The sequence below is a fragment of the Perna viridis genome, chromosome 14 (assembly GCF_037379345.1).
Source record: "Perna viridis isolate PV_CMFRI_1.1 ecotype Kerala chromosome 14, ASM3737934v1, whole genome shotgun sequence".
In the NCBI taxonomy this organism is placed as follows: domain Eukaryota; kingdom Metazoa; phylum Mollusca; class Bivalvia; order Mytilida; family Mytilidae; genus Perna; species Perna viridis.
In genome coordinates, this window is record NC_142458.1 from 15,315,370 (window position 1) to 15,341,986 (window position 26,617).

General features: G+C 33.9%; 2 long non-coding RNA genes across 2 annotated transcripts in view; one reads left to right on the forward strand and one right to left on the reverse strand.

Annotated features, from left to right (window-relative positions):
* LOC148598353 (uncharacterized) overlaps window positions 1-26,617 on the forward strand; it is a 48,471-nt gene that overhangs the window by 583 nt on the left and 21,271 nt on the right. The gene's annotated exons all lie outside the window — the stretch shown is intronic.
* Window positions 242-26,617, reverse strand: part of LOC148598354 (uncharacterized) — an 86,042-nt gene continuing 59,666 nt past the window's right edge. The window contains exon 10 of the long non-coding RNA XR_015918536.1: window positions 242-839. This is a non-coding gene — a long non-coding RNA (uncharacterized LOC148598354). The remainder of the gene's footprint in view (window positions 840-26,617) is intronic.

A 26,617-nucleotide genomic window follows, 5' to 3' on the forward strand; every position in this document is an offset into this window, starting at 1 on the left:
CTGTTTTTGTTTGAAGGTTGTAGCTTATGACTATTCCTCAAATTCAAATCACTGTTTAAATCTAAGTGACACGTAATGTCAAATATAGTTCACTTAACCTAGAAAACCTGGGAGGGAAAATGTATACTAATCTAGCCATTCAAATATTGTGTTATTGTTTAAATCAGAAGGATACATCATGCGTCTGTTCTTAAGAAAGCGTTTTTTTTTTTTTTTTTTTGTTTTTTTTTTAAAGGCATATACCTAGAAAGTTGTGATATGTAATTAAAGCGGTGAAAAATTGAACAATATCAAGGATCTTGAATGGATACAAATGTTACCCTTCTATACATCCATTAAATCATTCATTTCCCTCACACCTTTTTCGAAACCTACACTTCACATGGTCATATTACTTGGAATCATACTTCCCTTACCAAAATATGCACATCACATCTGATGCAAACTGCACTCTTTGCTTTGTTATAGTCCGTGAAATAACACTTTCCGGTCAAAACCCATTCATGCTCATAACATCTGATGCGGACCCTGCGCTTAAAATGGCCGTTTGTCCGAAAAACTACCCAAAACCAAAATATAGCCTGGTTATCTAATCTGATGCGAATTGTATGCTTGACATGACCAAACTCTTTTAAACAGATGATTCGAAGCCTACTCTTCACATAGCCAATACTACTAACATTGCACTTTCCTTACCAAAGTATGCTCATCATATCAGATCCCAACTGTACCTTTAACATTGCCATAGTCCGTGAAATAGCACTTTCGAGTCGGAACTCATTCATGCTCATTACATCTGATGCGGACTGTAGTCTTAACATGGCCGTATGACAGAAACACTACCCAAACAATTGCATGCTTATAACATCATATAATAATTTTACATGGCCCAACTGTTTCAAAAATTTTATTCTTGCTAAAATCATACATGCTCATCACTAAAAATGCCAACCGTTTTCTTAATAAGGCCAAAGGACTTAAAATATAATTTTCCTAACAATTACGTACACGATCATCACATCTGACGGAAACCGTACCCCTGACATGCCCGTATGACAGAAAATCTACCCAAAAATGCATGCATATCACATCATATAAGAATTGAACGCCTAACATGGCCAAACTTTCAAATAACTTATTCCTGCTTAAATCATATATGCACATAACTTCAGATGTCGACCGTTTTCTTAATACGGCCAAAGTACTTGAAATATCATTTTCCTACCCAAAATCATTAATGCTCATCACAATTGATGCGTACAGTTCTCCTTTAAATAGCCATTATTCAATTCCAAAGATAACAATACTCTGTGAAATATCCCTTCCGTACCTTAATTCTCCATATTAATCACATATGATGCGAACTGAACTCTTAACATGGTCATACTATCTGAAAAAGCACATTCTTACTAGAATCATACATGCTCATCACATCTGATTTGATATGTAACCTAAGTATGACCATGCTACTTCAAATAGCATTTTCCTACTTTGATCATACATGTTCATCACATCTGATTCGTAATGTATCTGTAATATGATTTTAATACTCGATATAACATTTTCCTGCCAATAACGTACAGGTTCATCACATCTGACGCAAACCGTACCCCTGACATCCACGTTAGACAGATAAAACTACCAAAAAATGCATGCTTATCACATCATATAAGAATTGTACGCCTGATATCGCCAAACTGTTGCAAATAACTTATTCCTGCTTAAATCATATATGCTCATAACGTAAGACACAAACATTTCCTTAATATGGCCAAAATACTTGAAATATCATTTTCCTACCCAAAATCATAAATGCTCATGACAATTGATTCGTACTGTCCTCACTTAAATAGCCATTTTACAATTCCAAAGATAGCAATACTCTGTGAAATACCATTTTCGTACCTTAATTCTCCATACCAATCACATATGATGCGAACTGAACTTTTAACATGATCATACTATTTGAAATAGCTCATTCTTACCAGAATCATACATTTCCATCACATCTGATTTGATAATGTACCCTAAGTATGACCATTCTACTTGAAATAGCATTTTCCTACCCAAATCATACATGCTCATCACATCTGATTCATACTGTATTCTTTATATGACCTTACGACTCGAAATAACATTTTCCTACCAATAACGTACATGATCACCGCATGTGACGCAAACCGTACACCTGACATGCCCGTATGACAGAAAAACTACCGACAAATGCATGCTTATCACATCATATAAGAATTGTACGCCTAACATGGCCAAACTGTTTCAAATCACTTATTCCTGCTTAAATCATATATGCCCATAACTTAAGATGCCAAACGTTTTCTTAATATGGCCAAAGTACTTGAAATATCATTTTCTTACCCAAAATCAATATTGCTCATGACAATTGATGCATGCTATTCTCACTTAAATAGCCATTATACAATTCCAAAGATAACAATACTGTGGTATGAAATACCCTAAATATGACCGTACTACTTGAAATAGCACTTTCCTACCTAAATCATATATGCTCATCACATCTGATTCCTAATGTACTGTTCATATGACCTCACGACTCGAAATAACATTTTCCTACAAACAACTTACATGATCATTACATCTGACGGAAACGGTACCCCTGACATGTCCGTATGACAGACAAAGATAGCAATACTCTGTGAAATACCATTTTCGTACCTTAATTCTCCATACCAATAACATATGATGCGAACTGTACTCTTAACATGATCATACTACTTGAAATAGCACATTCGTACCAGAATCATACATGCTCATCAAATCTGATTTGATATGTATCCTAAATTTGACCATGCTACTTCAAATAGCACTTTCCTACCTAGATCATACATGCTCATCATATCTAATTCGTACTTTATTCTTAATATGACATTACGACTCGAAATAACAATTTCCTGCCAATAACATACATGATCATCACATCTGACGGAAACGGTACCCCTGACATGCCCGTAAGACAGAAAAACTACCGAAAACTGCATGCTTATCACATCATAAAAGAACGGCTATCATGGCCAAACTGTTTCAAATATTTGATTCCTGCTAAACTCATACGTGCCCATAATTTAAGACACCAACCGTTTTCTTAACATGGTCAAAGTAGTTGAAATATCATTTTCCTTACCAAAATCAAAAATACTCTTGGTAATTGATGCGTAGAGATCTTACTAAAATAGCCATTTTACAATACCAAAGAGATTTATGCTGTGTAAAATGCAATTTTCGTAACTTAATTCTCTATACCAATCACATATGATGTGAACTGTACCCATAACATGATCATACTACTTGAAATGGCATATTCTAACCAGAATAGAATAGGCTTATCACATCAGATTTGATATGTACCCTAAATATGACCATACTACTTCAAATAGCACTTTCCTACCTAAAACACAAATGCTCATCATAACTGATTCGTACTGTATTCTTAATATGACCTTACGACTCGAAATAACATTTTCCTACCAATAACGTACATGATCATGACATCTGACGGAAACCGTACCCCTGACATGTATGTATGACAGAAATCTTCCCAAAAAATGTATGCTTATCATATCATATAAGAATTGTATTCCTGACATGGCCAGACAGTTTCAAATAACTTATTCCTGCTGAAGTCATACATGCCCATAATTTAAGACGCAAACCGTTTTCTTAATATGACAAAAGTACTTTAAATTTCATTTCCCTACTCAAAATCAATAATGCTCATGACAATTGATGCGTACTGTTCTCACTTAAATAGCCATTATGCAATTCCAAAGATAGCAATACTGTGTGAAATACCATTCTCGTACCTTAATTCTCCATACCAATCACATATGATGCGAAATGTACTGTTAACATGATCATACTGCTTCAAATAGTACATTCTTTGAAGAATAAAATAGGCTTTTCACGTCAGATTTGATATGTACACTAAATATCACCATTCTACTTTAAATAGCATTTTCCTACTTAAATCATAAAGTGTCATCTTATCTGATTCGTACTATATTCTTAATATGACCTTACGACTCGAAATAACATTTTCCTACCAATAACGTACTTGATGACCGCATGTGACGCAAACCCCTGACATGCCCGTATGACAGAAAAACTACCCACAAATGCATGCTTATCACATAATATAAGAAGTCTACGCCTAACATGGCCAAACTGTTTCAAATAACTTATTCCTACTGAAATCATATAAGCCGATAATTTAAGATGCCAAACGTTTTCTTAATATGGCCAAAGTACTTGAAATATCATTTTCCTACCCAAAACCAATAATGCTCATGACAATTGATGCATACTGTTCTCACTTAAATAGCCATTATACAATTCCAAAGATAACAATACTTTGGTGTGAAATACCGTAAATATGACCGTACTACTTGAAATAGCACTTTCCTGCCTAAATCATATATACTCATCACATCTGATTCCTACTGTACTGTTCATATGACCTCACGACTCGAAATAATATTTTCCTACAAACAACCTTTATGATCATCACATCTGACCCAAACCGTACCCCTGACATGTCCGTAAGACAGAAAAACTACCCAAAAATGCATGCTTATCACATCATATAAGAATTGTACGCCTAACATGGCCAAACTGTTTCAAATCACTTATTCCTTCTTTATCCATATATGCCCATAACTTAAGATGCCAAAGTTTTCCTTAATATGGCTAAAGTAATTAAAATATAATTTTTCTACCAAAAATCATTAATGCTCATGACAATTGATGCGTACAGTTCTCCTTTAAATAGTCATTATACAATTCCAAAGATAGCAATACTCTGTGAAATACCATTCTCGTACCTTAATTCTCCATACAAATAACATATGATGTGAACTGTACTCTTAATATGATCAATTACTTGAATTAGCACATTCTTACCAGAATCATGCATGCTCATCAAATCAGATTTGATATGTATCCTAAATTGGACCATACTACTTCAAATAACACTTTCCTACCTAAATCATACATGCTCATCATATCTAATTCGTACTTTATTCTTAATATGACCTTACGACTCGCAATAAAATTTTACTGCCAATAACGTACATGATAGTCACTTCGGAGGGAAACCGTACCCCTAAGATGGCCGTTTAACAGACAAAATATCAAAAAATGCATGCTTATCACATCATATAAGCATTGTACGCCTGACATCACCAAACTCTAAGATCATATATGCCCATAACTTAACATGCGAACGTTTCCTTAATATGGCCAAAGTACTTGAAATATCATTTTCCTACCCAAAATCATTAAGGCTCATGACAATTGACACGTGCAGTTCTCCTTTAAATAGCCATTATACAATTCCAAAGATAACAATACTCTGTGAAATACTATTTTCGTACCTTAATTCTCCATACAAATCACATATGATGCGAACTGAACTCTAAACATAATCATACTACTTGAAATAGCTCATTCTTAGCAGAATCAAACATACTTATCACATCTGATTTGATATGTAACCTCAATATGACCATACTACTTGAACTAGCACTTTCCTTCTTCAAGCACACATACTCATCATATATGATTAGTAATTTATCAGTAATTAGATTTTACGACTTGATATAACATTTTCCTGCCAATAACGTACAGGATCATCACATTTGACGCAAACCGTACCCCTGACATGCACGTATGACAGAAAAACTACCCACAAATGCATGCTTATCACATATAAGAATTGTATGCCTAACATGGCCAAACTGTTTCAAATAACTTATTCCTACTAAAATCATATAAGCCGATAACTTAAGATGCCAAACGTTTTCTTAATACGGCCAAAGTACTTGAATTATCATTTTCCTACCCAAAAACAATAATGCTCATCACAATTGATGCATACTGTTCTCACTTAAATAGCCAGTATACAATTCCAAAGACACCAATACTGTAGGAAATACCGATTTCGTACCTTAATTCTCCATACCAATAACATATGATGCGAACTGAACTCGGAACATGATCATACTACTTGAAATAGCACATTCGTACCAGAATCATGCATGCTCATCACATCTGATTTGATATGTATCCTAAATTGGACCATTCTACTTCAAATAACACTTTCCTACCTTAATCATAAATGCTCATCACATCTAATCCGTACTTTATTCTTAATATGACCTTACGACTCGAAATAACAATGTCCTGTCAATAACATACATGATCATCACATCTGACAGAAGCGGTACCCCTGATATGACAGTATGATAGAAAAACTATTCAAAAATGCATGCTTATCACATCATAAAAGAATTGTACGGTTATCATGGCCAAACCGTTTCAAATAAATAATTCCTGCTAAAATCATTCGTGCCCATAATTTAAGACGCCAACCGTTTTCTTAACATGGTCAAAGGACTTGAAATATCATTTTCCTTACCAAAATCAATAATTCTCACGACACTTGATGCGTAGAGATCTCACTAAAATAGCCATTATACAATTCCAAAGATAGCAATACTGTGTGAAATACCATTCTCGTACCTTAATTCTCCATACCAATCACATATGATGCGAACTGTACTGTTAACATGATCATACTACTTCAAATAGTACATTCTTACCAGAATAAAATAGGCTTATCACATCAGATTTGATATGTACCCTACATATGACCATTCTACTTTACATAGCATTTTCCTACTTAAATCATAAAGGGTCATCTTATCTGATTCGTACTATATTCTTAATATGACCTTACGACTTGAAATAACATTTTCCTACCAATAACGTACATGGTGACCGCATGTGACGCAAACCGTACCCCTGACATGCCCGTATGACAGAAAAACTACCCACAAATGCATGCTTATCACATCATAAAAGAATTGTACGCCTAACATGGCCAAACTGTTTCAAATAACTTATTCCTACTAAAATCATATAAGCCGATAACTTAAGATGCCAAACGTTTTCTTAATATGGCCAAAGTACTTGAAATATCATTTTCCTACCCAAAATCATTAATGCTCATGACAATTGATGCGTACAGTTCTCCTTTAAATAGTCATAATACAATTCCAAAGATGGAAATACTCTGTGAAATACCAATTTCGTACCTTAATTCTCCATACCAATAACATATGATGTGAACTGTACTCTTAACATGATCATATTACTTGAAATAACACATTCGTACCAGAATAATGCATGCTCATCAAATCTGATTTGATATGTATCCTAAATTGGACCATACTACTTCAAATAACACTTTCCTACTAAATCATACATGCTCATCATATCTAATTCGTACTGTATTCTTAATATGACCTTACGACTCGAAATAAAATTTTACTGCCAATAACGTACATGATAGTCACTTCGGAGGGAAACCGTACCCCTAACATGCCCGTTTAACAGACAAACTATCCGAAAATGCATGCTTATCACATCATATAAGCATTGTACGCCTGACATCTCCAAACTGTTTCAAATAACTTATTCCTGCTAAGATCATATATGCCCATAACTTAACATATGAACGTTTCATTAATATGGCCAACGTACTTGAAATATCATTTTCCTACCCAAAATCATTAATGCTCATGACAATTGATACGTGCAGTTCTCCTTTAAATAGCCATTATACAATTCTAAAGATAACAATACTCTGTGAAATACTATTTTCGTACCTTAATTCTCCATACTAATCACATATGATGCGAACTGAATTCTTAACATAATCATACTACTTGAAATAGCTCATTCTTAGCAGAATCAAACATACTTATCACATCTGATTTCATACGTAACCTAAATATGACCATACTACTTGTACTAGCACTTTCCTACTTCAATCACACATACTCATCACATCTGATTAGTAATTTATCTGTAGTTAGATTTTACGACTTGATATAACATTTTCCTGCCAATAAAGTACAGGATCATCACATCTGACCGAAACCGTACCCCTGACATGCACGTATGACAGAAAAACTACCCACAAATGCATGCTTATCACATATAAAAAGTGTATGCCTAACATGGCCAAACTGTTTCAAATAACTTATTCCTACTAAAATCATATAAGCCGATAACTTAAGATGCCAAACGTTTTCTTAATACGGCCAAAGAACTTGAAATATCATTTTCCTACCCAAAATCAATAATGCTCATCACAATTGATGCATACTGCTCTCACTTAAATAGCCATTATACAATTCCAAAGATAACAATGCTTTGGTGTGAAATACCCTAAATATGACCGTACTACTTGAAATAGCACTTTCCTGCCTAAATCATATATGCTCATCACATCTGATTCCTACTGTACTGTTCATATGACCTCACGACTCGAAATAATATTTTCCTACAAACAATCTGTATGATCATCACATCTGACGCAAACCGTACCCCTGACATGTCCGTAAGACAGAAAAACTACCCAAAAATGCATGCTTATCACATCATATAAGAATTGTACGCCTAACATGGCCAAACTGTTTCAAATCACTTATACCTTCTTTATCCATATATGCCCATAACTTAAGATGCCAAAGTTTTCTTAATATGGCTAAAGGACCTGAAATATAATTTTTCTACCCAAAATCATTAATGCTCATGACAATCGATTCGTGCAGTTCTCCTTTAAATAGCCATTATACAATTCCAAAGATTACAGTACTCTGTGAAATACAATGTTTGTACCTTAATTCTCCATACAAATCACATATGATGCGAACTGAACTCTTAACATATTCATACTACTTGAAATAGCTCATTCTTAGCAGAATCAAATATACTTATCACATCTGATTTGATATGTAACCTAAATATGACCATATTACTTGTACTAGCACTTTCCTACTTCAATCACACATACTCATCACATCTGTTTAGTAATTTATCTGTAATTAGATTTTGCGACTTGATATAACATTTTCCTGCCAATAACGTACAGGATCATCACATCTGACGCAAACCGTACCCCTGACATGCACATATGACAGAAAAACTACCCACAAATGCATGCTTATCACATATAAAAAGTGTATGCCTAACATGGCCAAACTGTTTCAAATAACTTATTCCTACTAAAATCATATAAGCCGATAACTTAAGATGCCAAACGTTTTCTTAATACGTCCCAAGTACTTGAAATATCATTTTCCTACACAAAATCAATAATGCTCATCACAATTGATGCATACTGCTCTCACTTAAATAGCCATTATACAATTCCAAGGATACCAATACTGGGGGAAATACCAATTTCGTACCTTAATTCTCCATATCAATCACATATGATGCGAACTTAACTCTTAACATAATCATTCTGCTTGAAATAGCTCATTCTTAGCAGAATCAAATATACTTATCACATCTGATTTGATATGTAACCTAAATATGACCATATTACTTGTACTAGCACTTTCCTACTTCAATCACACATACTCATCACATCTGATTAGTAATTTATCTGTAATTAGATTTTACGACTTGATATAACATTTTCCTGCCAATAACGTACAGGATCATCACATCTGACGCAAACCGTACCCCTGACATGCACATATGACAGAAAAACTACCCACAAATGCATGCTTATCACATATAAAAAGTGTATGCCTAACATGGCCAAACTGTTTCAAATAACTTATTCCTACTAAAATCATATAAGCCGACAACTTAAGATGCCAAACGTTTTCTTAATACGGCCAACGTACTTGAAATATCATTTCCCTACCCAAAATCAATAATGCTCATCACAATTGATGCATACTGCTCTCACTTAAATACCCATTGTACAATTCCAAAGATACCAATACTGTGGGAAATACCAATTTCGTACCTTAATTCTCCATATCAATCACATATGATGCGAACTTAACTCTTAACATAATCATTCTAATTGAAATAGCTCATTCTTAGCAGAATCAAACTTACTTATCAAATCTGATTTGATATGTATCCTAAATTGGACCATACTACTTCAAATAGCACTTTCCTACCTAAATCATACATGTTCATCATATCTAATTCGTACTGTATTCTTAATATGACGTTACGACTCGAAATAAAATTTTACTGCCAATAACGTACATGATAGTCACTTCGGAGGGAAACCGTACCCCTAACATGCCCGTTTAACAGACAAACTATCCAAAAAAGCATGCTTATCACATCATATAAGCATTGTACGCCTGACATCTCCAAACTGCTTCAAATAACTTATTCCTGCTAAAATCATATACGCCCATAACTTAACATGCAAACGTTTCCTTAGTATAGCCAAAGTACTTGAAATATCATTTTCCTACCCAAAATCATTAATGCTCATGACAATTGATACGTGCAGTTCTCCTTTAAATAGCCATTATACAATTCCAAAGATTACAATACTCTGTGAAATACAATTTTCGTACCTTAATTCTCCATATCAATCACATATGATGCGAACTTAACTCTTAACATAATCACACTACTTGAAATAGCTCATTTTTAGCAGAATCAAACATACTTATCAAATCTGATTTGATGTGTATCCTAAATTGGACCATACTTCTTCAAATAGCACTTGCCTACCTAAATCATAGATGCTCATCATATCTAATTCGTACTCTATTCTTAATATGACATTACGACTCGAAATAAAATTTTACTGCCAATAACGTACATGATAGTCACTTCGGAGGGAAACCGTACCCCTAACATGCCAGTTTAACAGACAAACTATCCAAAAAAGCATGCTTATCACATCATATAAGCATTGTACGCCTGACATCTCCAAACTGCTTCAAATAACTTATTCCTGCTAAAATCATATACGCCCATAACTTAACATGCGAACGTTTCCTTAGTATAGCCAAAGTACTTGAAATATCATTTTCCTACCCAAAATCATTAATGCTCATGACAATTGATACGTGCAGTTCTCCTTTAAATAGCCATTATACAATTCCAAAGATTACAATACTCTGTGAAATACAATTTTCGTACCTTAATTCTCCATATCAATCACATATGATGCGAACTGAACTCTTAACATAATCATACTACTTGAAATAGCTCATTTTTAGCAGAATCAAACATACTTATCAAATCTGATTTGATGTGTATCCTAAATTGGACCATACTTCTTCAAATAGCACTTGCCTACCTAAATCATAGATGCTCATCATATCTAATTCGTACTCTATTCTTAATATGACATTACGACTCGAAATAAAATTTTACTGCCAATAACGTACATGATAGTCACTTCGGAGGGAAACCGTACCCCTAACATGCCAGTTTAACAGACAAACTATCCAAAAAAGCATGCTTATCACATCATATAAGCATTGTACGCCTGACATCTCCAAACTGCTTCAAATAACTTATTCCTGCTAAAATCATATACGCCCATAACTTAACATGCGAACGTTTCCTTAGTATAGCCAAAGTACTTGAAATATCATTTTCCTACCCAAAATCATTAATGCTCATGACAATTGATACGTGCAGTTCTCCTTTAAATAGCCATTATACAATTCCAAAGATTACAATACTCTGTGAAATACAATTTTCGTACCTTAATTCTCCATATCAATCACATATGATGCGAACTGAACTCTTAACATAATCATACTACTTGAAATAGCTCATTTTTAGCAGAATCAAACATACTTATCAAATCTGATTTGATGTGTATCCTAAATTGGACCATACTTCTTCAAATAGCACTTGCCTACCTAAATCATACATGCTCATCATATCTAATTCGTACTGTATTCTTAATATGACATTACGACTCGAAATAAAATTTTACTGCCAATAACGTACATGATAGTCACTTCGGAGGGAAACCGTACCCCTAACATGCCCGTTTAACAGACAAACTATCCAAAAAAGCATGCTTATCACATCATATAAGCATTGTACGCCTGACATCTCCAAACTGCTTCAAATAACTTATTCCTGCTAAAATCATATACGCCCATAACTTAACATGCGAACGTTTCCTTAGTATAGCCAAAGTACTTGAAATATCATTTTCCTACCCAAAATCATTAATGCTCATGACAATTGATACGTGCAGTTCTCCTTTAAATAGCCATTATACAATTCCAAAGATAACAATACTCTGTGAAATACCATTTTCGTTCCTTACTTCTCCATACAAATCACATATGATGCGAACTGAACTCTTAACATATTCATACTACTTGAAATAGCTCATTCTTAGCAGAATCAAATATACTTATCACATCTGATTTGATATGTAACCTAAATATGACCATATTACTTGTACTAGAACTTTCCTACTTCAATCACACATACTCATCACATCTGTTTAGTAATTTATCTGTAATTAGATTTTGCGACTTGATATAACATTTTCCTGCCAATAACGTACAGGATCATCACATCTGACGCAAACCGTACCCCTGACATGCACATATGACAGAAAAACTACCCACAAATGCATGCTTATCACATATAAAAAGTGTATGCCTAACATGGCCAAACTGTTTCAAATAACTTATTCCTACTAAAATCATATAAGCCGATAACGTAAGATGCCAAACGTTTTCTTAATACGTCCCAAGTACTTGAAATATCATTTTCCTACACAAAATCAATAATGCTCATCACAATTGATGCATACTGCTCTCACTTAAATAGCCATTATACAATTCCAAGGATACCAATACTGGGGGAAATACCAATTTCGTACCTTAATTCTCCATATCAATCACATATGATGCGAACTTAACTCTTAACATAATCATTCTGCTTGAAATAGCTCATTCTTAGCAGAATCAACTATACTTATCACATCTGATTTGATATGTAACCTAAATATGACCATATTACTTGTACTAGCACTTTCCTACTTCAATCACACATACTCATCACATCTGATTAGTAATTTATCTGTAATTAGATTTTACGACTTGATATAACATTTTCCTGCCAATAACGTACAGGATCATCACATCTGACGCAAACCGTACCCCTGACATGCACATATGACAGAAAAACTACCCACAAATGCATGCTTATCACATATAAAAAGTGTATGCCTAACATGGCCAAACTGTTTCAAATAACTTATTCCTACTAAAATCATATAAGCCGACAACTTAAGATGCCAAACGTTTTCTTAATACGGCCAACGTACTTGAAATATCATTTCCCTACCCAAAATCAATAATGCTCATCACAATTGATGCATACTGCTCTCACTTAAATAGCCATTGTACAATTCCAAAGATACCAATACTGTGGGAAATACCAATTTCGTACCTTAATTCTCCATATCAATCACATATGATGCGAACTTAACTCTTAACATAATCATTCTAATTGAAATAGCTCATTCTTAGCAGAATCAAACTTACTTATCAAATCTGATTTGATATGTATCCTAAATTGGACCATACTACTTCAAATAGCACTTGCCTACCTAAATCATACATGCTCATCATATCTAATTCGTACTGTATTCTTAATATGACGTTACGACTCGAAATAAAATTTTACTGCCAATAACGTACATGATAGTCACTTCGGAGGGAAACCGTACCCCTAACATGCCAGTTTAACAGACAAACTATCCAAAAAAGCATGCTTATCACATCATATAAGCATTGTACGCCTGACATCTCCAAACTGCTTCAAATAACTTATTCCTGCTAAAATCATATACGCCCATAACTTAACATGCGAACGTTTCCTTAGTATAGCCAAAGTACTTGAAATATCATTTTCCTACCCAAAATCATTAATGCTCATGACAATTGATACGTGCAGTTCTCCTTTAAATAGCCATTATACAATTCCAAAGATTACAATACTCTGTGAAATACAATTTTCGTACCTTAATTCTCCATATCAATCACATATGATGCGAACTGAACTCTTAACATATTCATACTACTTGAAATAGCTCATTTTTAGCAGAATCAAACATACTTATCAAATCTGATTTGATGTGTATCCTAAATTGGACCATACTTCTTCAAATAGCACTTGCCTACCTAAATCATACATGCTCATCATATCTAATTCGTACTGTATTCTTAATATGACATTACGACTCGAAATAAAATTTTACTGCCAATAACGTACATAATAGTCACTTCGGAGGGAAACCGTACCCCTAACATGCCCGTTTAACAGACAAACTATCCAAAAAAGCATGCTTATCACATCATATAAGCATTGTACGCCTGACATCTCCAAACTGCTTCAAATAACTTATTCCTGCTAAAATCATATACGCCCATAACTTAACATGCGAACGTTTCCTTAGTATAGCCAAAGTACTTGAAATATCATTTTCCTACCCAAAATCATTAATGCTCATGACAATTGATACGTGCAGTTCTCCTTTAAATAGCCATTATACAATTCCAAAGATTACAATACTCTGTGAAATACAATTTTCGTACCTTAATTCTCCATATCAATCACATATGATGCGAACTGAACTCTTAACATAATCATACTACTTGAAATAGCTCATTTTTAGCAGAATCAAACATACTTATCAAATCTGATTTGATGTGTATCCTAAATTGGACCATACTTCTTCAAATAGCACTTGCCTACCTAAATCATAGATGCTCATCATATCTAATTCGTACTCTATTCTTAATATGACATTACGACTCGAAATAAAATTTTACTGCCAATAACGTACATGATAGTCACTTCGGAGGGAAACCGTACCCCTAACATGCCAGTTTAACAGACAAACTATCCAAAAAAGCATGCTTATCACATCATATAAGCATTGTACGCCTGACATCTCCAAACTGCTTCAAATAACTTATTCCTGCTAAAATCATATACGCCCATAACTTAACATGCGAACGTTTCCTTAGTATAGCCAAAGTACTTGAAATATCATTTTCCTACCCAAAATCATTAATGCTCATGACAATTGATACGTGCAGTTCTCCTTTAAATAGCCATTATACAATTCCAAAGATTACAATACTCTGTGAAATACAATTTTCGTACCTTAATTCTCCATATCAATCACATATGATGCGAACTGAACTCTTAACATAATCATACTACTTGAAATAGCTCATTTTTAGCAGAATCAAACATACTTATCAAATCTGATTTGATGTGTATCCTAAATTGGACCATACTTCTTCAAATAGCACTTGCCTACCTAAATCATACATGCTCATCATATCTAATTCGTACTGTATTCTTAATATGACATTACGACTCGAAATAAAATTTTACTGCCAATAACGTACATGATAGTCACTTCGGAGGGAAACCGTACCCCTAACATGCCCGTTTAACAGACAAACTATCCAAAAAAGCATGCTTATCACATCATATAAGCATTGTACGCCTGACATCTCCAAACTGCTTCAAATAACTTATTCCTGCTAAAATCATATACGCCCATAACTTAACATGCGAACGTTTCCTTAGTATAGCCAAAGTACTTGAAATATCATTTTCCTACCCAAAATCATTAATGCTCATGACAATTGATACGTGCAGTTCTCCTTTAAATAGCCATTATACAATTCCAAAGATAACAATACTCTGTGAAATACCATTTTCGTTCCTTACTTCTCCATACAAATCACATATGATGCGAACTGAACTCTTAACATATTCATACTACTTGAAATAGCTCATTCTTAGCAGAATCAAATATACTTATCACATCTGATTTGATATGTAACCTAAATATGACCATATTACTTGTACTAGAACTTTCCTACTTCAATCACACATACTCATCACATCTGTTTAGTAATTTATCTGTAATTAGATTTTGCGACTTGATATAACATTTTCCTGCCAATAACGTACAGGATCATCACATCTGACGCAAACCGTACCCCTGACATGCACATATGACAGAAAAACTACCCACAAATGCATGCTTATCACATATAAAAAGTGTATGCCTAACATGGCCAAACTGTTTCAAATAACTTATTCCTACTAAAATCATATAAGCCGATAACGTAAGATGCCAAACGTTTTCTTAATACGTCCCAAGTACTTGAAATATCATTTTCCTACACAAAATCAATAATGCTCATCACAATTGATGCATACTGCTCTCACTTAAATAGCCATTATACAATTCCAAGGATACCAATACTGGGGGAAATACCAATTTCGTACCTTAATTCTCCATATCAATCACATATGATGCGAACTTAACTCTTAACATAATCATTCTGCTTGAAATAGCTCATTCTTAGCAGAATCAACTATACTTATCACATCTGATTTGATATGTAACCTAAATATGACCATATTACTTGTACTAGCACTTTCCTACTTCAATCACACATACTCATCACATCTGATTAGTAATTTATCTGTAATTAGATTTTACGACTTGATATAACATTTTCCTGCCAATAACGTACAGGATCATCACATCTGACGCAAACCGTACCCCTGACATGCACATATGACAGAAAAACTACCCACAAATGCATGCTTATCACATATAAAAAGTGTATGCCTAACATGGCCAAACTGTTTCAAATAACTTATTCCTACTAAAATCATATAAGCCGACAACTTAAGATGCCAAACGTTTTCTTAATACGGCCAACGTACTTGAAATATCATTTCCCTACCCAAAATCAATAATGCTCATCACAATTGATGCATACTGCTCTCACTTAAATAGCCATTGTACAATTCCAAAGATACCAATACTGTGGGAAATACCAATTTCGTACCTTAATTCTCCATATCAATCACATATGATGCGAACTTAACTCTTAACATAATCATTCTAATTGAAATAGCTCATTCTTAGCAGAATCAAACTTACTTATCAAATCTGATTTGATATGTATCCTAAATTGGACCATACTACTTCAAATAGCACTTGCCTACCTAAATCATACATGCTCATCATATCTAATTCGTACTGTATTCTTAATATGACGTTACGACTCGAAATAAAATTTTACTGCCAATAACGTACATGATAGTCACTTCGGAGGGAAACCGTACCCCTAACATGCCAGTTTAACAGACAAACTATCCAAAAAAGCATGCTTATCACATCATATAAGCATTGTACGCCTGACATCTCCAAACTGCTTCAAATAACTTATTCCTGCTAAAATCATATACGCCCATAACTTAACATGCGAACGTTTCCTTAGTATAGCCAAAGTACTTGAAATATCATTTTCCTACCCAAAATCATTAATGCTCATGACAATTGATACGTGCAGTTCTCCTTTAAATAGCCATTATACAATTCCAAAGATTACAATACTCTGTGAAATACAATTTTCGTACCTTAATTCTCCATATCAATCACATATGATGCGAACTGAACTCTTAACATATTCATACTACTTGAAATAGCTCATTTTTAGCAGAATCAAACATACTTATCAAATCTGATTTGATGTGTATCCTAAATTGGACCATACTTCTTCAAATAGCACTTGCCTACCTAAATCATACATGCTCATCATATCTAATTCGTACTGTATTCTTAATATGACATTACGACTCGAAATAAAATTTTACTGCCAATAACGTACATAATAGTCACTTCGGAGGGAAACCGTACCCCTAACATGCCCGTTTAACAGACAAACTATCCAAAAAAGCATGCTTATCACATCATATAAGCATTGTACGCCTGACATCTCCAAACTGCTTCAAATAACTTATTCCTGCTAAAATCATATACGCCCATAACTTAACATGCGAACGTTTCCGTAGTATAGCCAAAGTACTTGAAATATCATTTTCCTACCCAAAATCATTAATGCTCATGACAATTGATACGTGCAGTTCTCCTTTAAATAGCCATTATACAATTCCAAAGATTACAATACTCTGTGAAATACAATTTTCGTACCTTAATTCTCCATATCAATCACATATGATGCGAACTGAACTCTTAACATAATCATACTACTTGAAATAGCTCATTTTTAGCAGAATCAAACATACTTATCAAATCTGATTTGATGTGTATCCTAAATTGGACCATACTTCTTCAAATAGCACTTGCCTACCTAAATCATACATGCTCATCATATCTAATTCGTACTGTATTCTTAATATGACATTACGACTCGAAATAAAATTTTACTGCCAATAACGTACATGATAGTCACTTCGGAGGGAAACCGTACCCCTAACATGCCCGTTTAACAGACAAACTATCCAAAAAAGCATGCTTATCACATCATATAAGCATTGTACGCCTGACATCTCCAAACTGCTTCAAATAACTTATTCCTGCTAAAATCATATACGCCCATAACTTAACATGCGAACGTTTCCTTAGTATAGCCAAAGTACTTGAAATATCATTTTCCTACCCAAAATCATTAATGCTCATGACAATTGATACGTGCAGTTCTCCTTTAAATAGCCATTATACAATTCCAAAGATTACAATACTCTGTGAAATACAATTTTCGTACCTTAATTCTCCATATCAATCACATATGATGCGAACTGAACTCTTAACATAATCACACTACTTGAAATAGCTCATTTTTAGCAGAATCAAACATACTTATCAAAGCTGATTTGATGTGTATCCTAAATTGGACCATACTTCTTCAAATAGCACTTGCCTACCTAAATCATACATGCTCATCATATCTAATTCGTACTGTATTCTTAATATGACATTACGACTCGAAATAAAATTTTACTGCCAATAACGTACATGATAGTCACTTCGGAGGGAGACCGTACCCCTAACATGCCAGTTTAACAGACAAACTATCCACAAAAGCATGCTTATCACATCATATAAGCATTGTACGCCTGACATCTCCAAACTGCTTCAAATAACTTATTCCTGCTAAAATCATATACGCCCATAACTTAACATGCGAACGTTTCCTTAGTATAGCCAAAGTACTTGAAATATCATTTTCCTACCCAAAATCATTAATGCTCATGACAATTGATACGTGCAGTTCTCCTTTAAATAGCCATTATACAATTCCAAAGATTACAATACTCTGTGAAATACAATTTTCGTACCTTAATTCTCCATATCAATCACATATGATGCGAACTGAACTCTTAACATAATCACACTACTTGAAATAGCTCATTTTTAGCAGAATCAAACATACTTATCAAATCTGATTTGATGTGTATCCTAAATTGGACCATACTTCTTCAAATAGCACTTGCCTACCTAAATCATACATGCTCATCATATCTAATTCGTACTGTATTCTTAATATGACATTACGACTCGAAATAAAATTTTACTGCCAATAACGTACATGATAGTCACTTCGGAGGGAAACCGTACCCCTAACACGCCCGTTTAACAGACAAACTATCCAAAAAAGCATGCTTATCACATCATATAAGCATTGTACGCCTGACATCTCCAAACTGCTTCAAATAACGTATTCCTGCTAAAATCATATACGCCCATAACTTAACATGCGAACGTTTCCTTAGTATAGCCAAAGTACTTGAAATATCATTTTCCTACCCAAAATCATTAATGCTCATGACAATTGATACGTGCAGTTCTCCTTTAAATAGCCATTATACAATTCCAAAGATTACAATACTCTGTGAAATACAATTTTCGTACCTTAATTCTCCATATCAATCACATATGATGCGAACTGAACTCTTAACATAATCACACTACTTGAAATAGCTCATTTTTAGCAGAATCAAACATACTTATCAAATCTGATTTGATGTGTATCCTAAATTGGACCATACTTCTTCAAATAGCACTTGCCTACCTAAATCATAGATGCTCATCATATCTAATTCGTACTCTATTCTTAATATGACATTACGACTCGAAATAAAATTTTACTGCCAATAACGTACATGATAGTCACTTCGGAGGGAAACCGTACCCCTAACATGCCCGTTTAACAGACAAACTATCCAAAAAAGCATGCTTATCACATCATATAAGCATTGTACGCCTGACATCTCCAAACTGCTTCAAATAACTTATTCCTGCTAAAATCATATACGCCCATAACTTAACATGCGAACGTTTCCTTAGTATAGCCAAAGTACTTGAAATATCATTTTCCTACCCAAAATCATTAATGCTCATGACAATTGATACGGGCAGTTCTCCTTTAAATAGCCATTATACAATTCCAAAGATAACAATACTCTGTGAAATACCATTTTCGTACTTTAATTTTCCATACAAATCACATATGATGCGAACTGAACTCTTAACATAATCATACTACTTGAAATAGCTCATTCTTAGCAGAATCAAACATACTGATCAAATCTGATTTGATGTGTATCCTAAATTGGACCATACTTCTTCAAATAGCACTTGCCTACCTAAATCATACATGCTCATCATATCTAATTCGTACTGTATTCTTAATATGACATTACGACTCGAAATAAAATTTTACTGCCAATAACGTACATAATAGTCACTTCGGAGGGAAACCGTACCCCTAACATGCCCGTTTAACAGACAAACTATCCAAAAAAGCATGCTTATCACATCATATAAGCATTGTACGCCTGACATCTCCAAACTGCTTCAAATAACTTATTCCTGCTAAAATCATATACGCCCATAACTTAACATGCGAACGTTTCCGTAGTATAGCCAAAGTACTTGAAATATCATTTTCCTACCCAAAATCATTAATGCTCATGACAATTGATACGTGCAGTTCTCCTTTAAATAGCCATTATACAATTCCAAAGATTACAATACTCTGTGAAATACAATTTTCGTACCTTAATTCTCCATATCAATCACATATGATGCGAACTGAACTCTTAACATAATCATACTACTTGAAATAGCTCATTTTTAGCAGAATCAAACATACTTATCAAATCTGATTTGATGTGTATCCTAAATTGGACCATACTTCTTCAAATAGCACTTGCCTACCTAAATCATACATGCTCATCATATCTAATTCGTACTGTATTCTTAATATGACATTACGACTCGAAATAAAATTTTACTGCCAATAACGTACATGATAGTCACTTCGGAGGGAAACCGTACCCCTAACATGCCCGTTTAACAGACAAACTATCCAAAAAAGCATGCTTATCACATCATATAAGCATTGTACGCCTGACATCTCCAAACTGCTTCAAATAACTTATTCCTGCTAAAATCATATACGCCCATAACTTAACATGCGAACGTTTCCTTAGTATAGCCAAAGTACTTGAAATATCATTTTCCTACCCAAAATCATTAATGCTCATGACAATTGATACGTGCAGTTCTCCTTTAAATAGCCATTATACAATTCCAAAGATTACAATACTCTGTGAAATACAATTTTCGTACCTTAATTCTCCATATCAATCACATATGATGCGAACTGAACTCTTAACATAATCACACTACTTGAAATAGCTCATTTTTAGCAGAATCAAACATACTTATCAAAGCTGATTTGATGTGTATCCTAAATTGGACCATACTTCTTCAAATAGCACTTGCCTACCTAAATCATACATGCTCATCATATCTAATTCGTACTGTATTCTTAATATGACATTACGACTCGAAATAAAATTTTACTGCCAATAACGTACATGATAGTCACTTCGGAGGGAGACCGTACCCCTAACATGCCAGTTTAACAGACAAACTATCCACAAAAGCATGCTTATCACATCATATAAGCATTGTACGCCTGACATCTCCAAACTGCTTCAAATAACTTATTCCTGCTAAAATCATATACGCCCATAACTTAACATGCGAACGTTTCCTTAGTATAGCCAAAGTACTTGAAATATCATTTTCCTACCCAAAATCATTAATGCTCATGACAATTGATACGTGCAGTTCTCCTTTAAATAGCCATTATACAATTCCAAAGATTACAATACTCTGTGAAATACAATTTTCGTACCTTAATTCTCCATATCAATCACATATGATGCGAACTGAACTCTTAACATAATCACACTACTTGAAATAGCTCATTTTTAGCAGAATCAAACATACTTATCAAATCTGATTTGATGTGTATCCTAAATTGGACCATACTTCTTCAAATAGCACTTGCCTACCTAAATCATACATGCTCATCATATCTAATTCGTACTGTATTCTTAATATGACATTACGACTCGAAATAAAATTTTACTGCCAATAACGTACATGATAGTCACTTCGGAGGGAAACCGTACCCCTAACACGCCCGTTTAACAGACAAACTATCCAAAAAAGCATGCTTATCACATCATATAAGCATTGTACGCCTGACATCTCCAAACTGCTTCAAATAACGTATTCCTGCTAAAATCATATACGCCCATAACTTAACATGCGAACGTTTCCTTAGTATAGCCAAAGTACTTGAAATATCATTTTCCTACCCAAAATCATTAATGCTCATGACAATTGATACGTGCAGTTCTCCTTTAAATAGCCATTATACAATTCCAAAGATTACAATACTCTGTGAAATACAATTTTCGTACCTTAATTCTCCATATCAATCACATATGATGCGAACTGAACTCTTAACATAATCACACTACTTGAAATAGCTCATTTTTAGCAGAATCAAACATACTTATCAAATCTGATTTGATGTGTATCCTAAATTGGACCATACTTCTTCAAATAGCACTTGCCTACCTAAATCATAGATGCTCATCATATCTAATTCGTACTCTATTCTTAATATGACATTACGACTCGAAATAAAATTTTACTGCCAATAACGTACATGATAGTCACTTCGGAGGGAAACCGTACCCCTAACATGCCCGTTTAACAGACAAACTATCCAAAAAAGCATGCTTATCACATCATATAAGCATTGTACGCCTGACATCTCCAAACTGCTTCAAATAACTTATTCCTGCTAAAATCATATACGCCCATAACTTAACATGCGAACGTTTCCTTAGTATAGCCAAAGTACTTGAAATATCATTTTCCTACCCAAAATCATTAATGCTCATGACAATTGATACGGGCAGTTCTCCTTTAAATAGCCATTATACAATTCCAAAGATAACAATACTCTGTGAAATACCATTTTCGTACTTTAATTTTCCATACAAATCACATATGATGCGAACTGAACTCTTAACATAATCATACTACTTGAAATAGCTCATTCTTAGCAGAATCAAACATACTGATCAAATCTGATTTGATGTGTATCCTAAATTGGACCATACTACTTCAAATAGCACTTTCCCACCAAAATCATACATGCTCATCATATCTAATTCGTACTGTATTCTTAATATGACATTACGACTCGAAATAAAATTTTCCTGCCAATAACGTACATGATAGTCACTTCGGAGGGAAACCGTACCCCTAACATGCCCGTTTAACAGACAAACTACCCAAGAATGCATGCTTATCACATCATATAAGCATTGTACGCCTGACACCTCCAAACTGTTTCAAATAACTTATTCCTGCTAAAATCATATATGCCCATCGATTAACATACGAACGTTTCCTTAATATGGCCAAAGTACTTGAAATATCATTTTCCTACCTAAAATCAATAATGCTCCTCACAATTGATGCATACTGCTCTCACTTAAATAGCCATTATACAATTCCAAAGATTACAATACTCTGTGAAATACAATTTTCGTACCTTAATTCCCCACATCAATCACATATGATGCGAACTGAACTCTTAACATAATCATACTACTTGAAATAGCTCATTCTTAGCACAATCAAACATACTGATCAAATCTGATTTGATGTGTATCCTAAATTGGACCATACTACTTCAAATAGCACTTTCCTACCTAAATCATACATGCTCATCATATCTAATTCGTACTGTATTCTTAATATGACATTACGACTCGAAATAAAATTTTACTGCCAATAACGTACATGATAGTCACTTCGGAGGGAAACCGTACCCCTAACATGCCCGTTTAACAGACAAACTACCTAAGAATGTATGCTTACCACATCATATAAGCATTGTACGCCTGACATCTCCAAACTGCTTCAAATAACTTATTCCTGCTAAAATCATATATGCCCATAACTTAACATGCGAACGTTTCCTTAATATGGCCAAAGTACTTGAAATATCATTTTCCTACCTAAAATCATTAATGCTCATGACAATTGATACGTGCAGTTCTCCTTTAAATAGCCATTATACAATTCCAAAGATAACAATACTCTGTGAAATACCATTTTCGTACCTTAATTTTCCATACAAATCACATATGATGCGAACTGAACTCTTAACATAATCATACTACTTGAAATAGCTCATTCTTAGCAGAATCAAACATACTTATCAAATCTGATTTGATATGTAACCTCAATATGACCATATTACTTGTACTAGCATTTTCCTACTTGAATCACACATACTCATCACATCTGATTAGTAATTTATCTGTAATTAGATTTTACGACTTGATATAACATTTTCCTGCCAATAACGTACAGGATCATCACATCTGACGCAAACCGTACCCCTGACATGCACATATGACAGAAAAACTACCCACAAATGCATGCGTATCACATATAAAAAGTGTATGCCTAACATGGCCAAACTGTTTCAAATAACTTATCCCTACTAAAATCATATAAGCCGACAACTTAAGATGCCAAACGTTTTCTTAATACAGCCAAAGTACTTGAAATATCATTTTCCTACCCAAAATCAATAATGCTCATCACAATTGATGCATACTGCTCTCACTTAAATAGCAATTGTACAATTCCAAAGATACCAATACTGTGGGAAATACCAATTTCGTACCTTAATTCCCCATATCAATCACATATGATGCGAACTTAACTCTTAACATAATCATTCTACTTGAAGTAGCTCATTTTTAGCAGAATCAAACATACTTATCAAATCTGATTTGATATGTATCCTAAATTGGACCATACTACTTCAAATAGCACTTTCCTACCTAAATCATACATGCTCATCATATCTAATTGGTACTGTATTCTTAATATGACGTTACGACTCGAAATAAAATTTTACTGCCAATAACGTACATGATAGTCACTTCGGAGGGAAACCGTACCCCTAACATGCTCGTTTAACAGACAAACAATCCAAAAATGCATGCTTATCACATCATATAAGCATTGTACGCCTGACATCTCCAAACTGTTTCAAATAACTTATTCCTGCTAAAATCATATATGCCCATAACTTAACATGCTAACGTTTCCATAGTATAGCCAAAGTACTTGAAATATCATTTTCCTACCCAAAATCATTAATGCTCATGACAATTGATACGTGCAGTTCTCCTTTAAATAGCCATTATACAATTCCAAAGATTACAATACTCTGTGAAATACCATTTTCGTACCTTAATTCTCCATATCAATCACATATGATTCGAACTGAATCTTAACATAATCATTCTGCTTGAAATAGCTCATTCTTAGCAGAATCAAATATACTTATCAAATCTGATTTGATATGTAACCTAAATATGACCATATTACTTGTACTAGCACTTTCCTACTTCAATCACACATACTCATCACATCTGTTTAGTAATTTATCTGTAATTAGATTTTCCGACTTGATATAACATTTTCCTGCCAATAACGTACAGGATCATCACATCTGACGCAAACCGTACCCCTGACATGCACATATGACAGAAAAACTACCCACAAATGCATGCTTATCACATATAAAAAGTGTATGCCTAACATGGCCAAACTGTTTCAAATAACTTATTCCTACTAAAATCATATAAGCCGATAACTTAAGATGCCAAACGTTTTCTTAATACGTCCCAAGTACTTGAAATATCATTTTCCTACCCAAAATCAATAATGCTCATCACAATTGATGCATACTGCTCTCACTTAAATAGCCATTATACAATTCCAAAGATACCAATACTGGGGGAAATACCAATTTCGTACCTTAATTCTCCATATCAATCACATATGATGCGAACTTAACTCTTAACATAATCATTCTGCTTGAAATAGCTCATGCTTAGCAGAATCAAATATACTTATCACATCTGATTTGATATGTAACCTAAATATGACCATATTACTTGTACTAGCACTTTCCTACTTCAATCACACATACTCATCACATCTGATTAGTAATTAATTTGTAATTAGATTTTACGACTTGATATAACATTTTCCTGCCAATAACGTACAGGATCATCACATCTGACGCAAACCGTACCCCTGACATGCACGTATGACAGAAAAACTACCCACAAATGCATGCTTATCACATATAAAAAGTGTATGCCTAACATGGCCAAACTGTTTCAAATCACTTATTCCTACTAAAATCATATAAGCCGATAACTTAAGATGCCAAACGTTTTCTTAATACGGCCAAAGTGCTTGAAATATCATTTTCCTACTCAAAATCAATAATGCTCATCACAATTGATGCATACTGCTCTCACTTAAATAGCCATTATACAATTCCAAATGATACCAATACTGTGGGAAATACCAATTTCGTACCTTAATTCTCCATATCAATCACATATGATGCGAACTTAACTCTTAACATAATCATTCTACTTGAAATAGCTCATTCTTAGCAGAATCAAACATACTTATCAAATCTGATTTGATATGTAT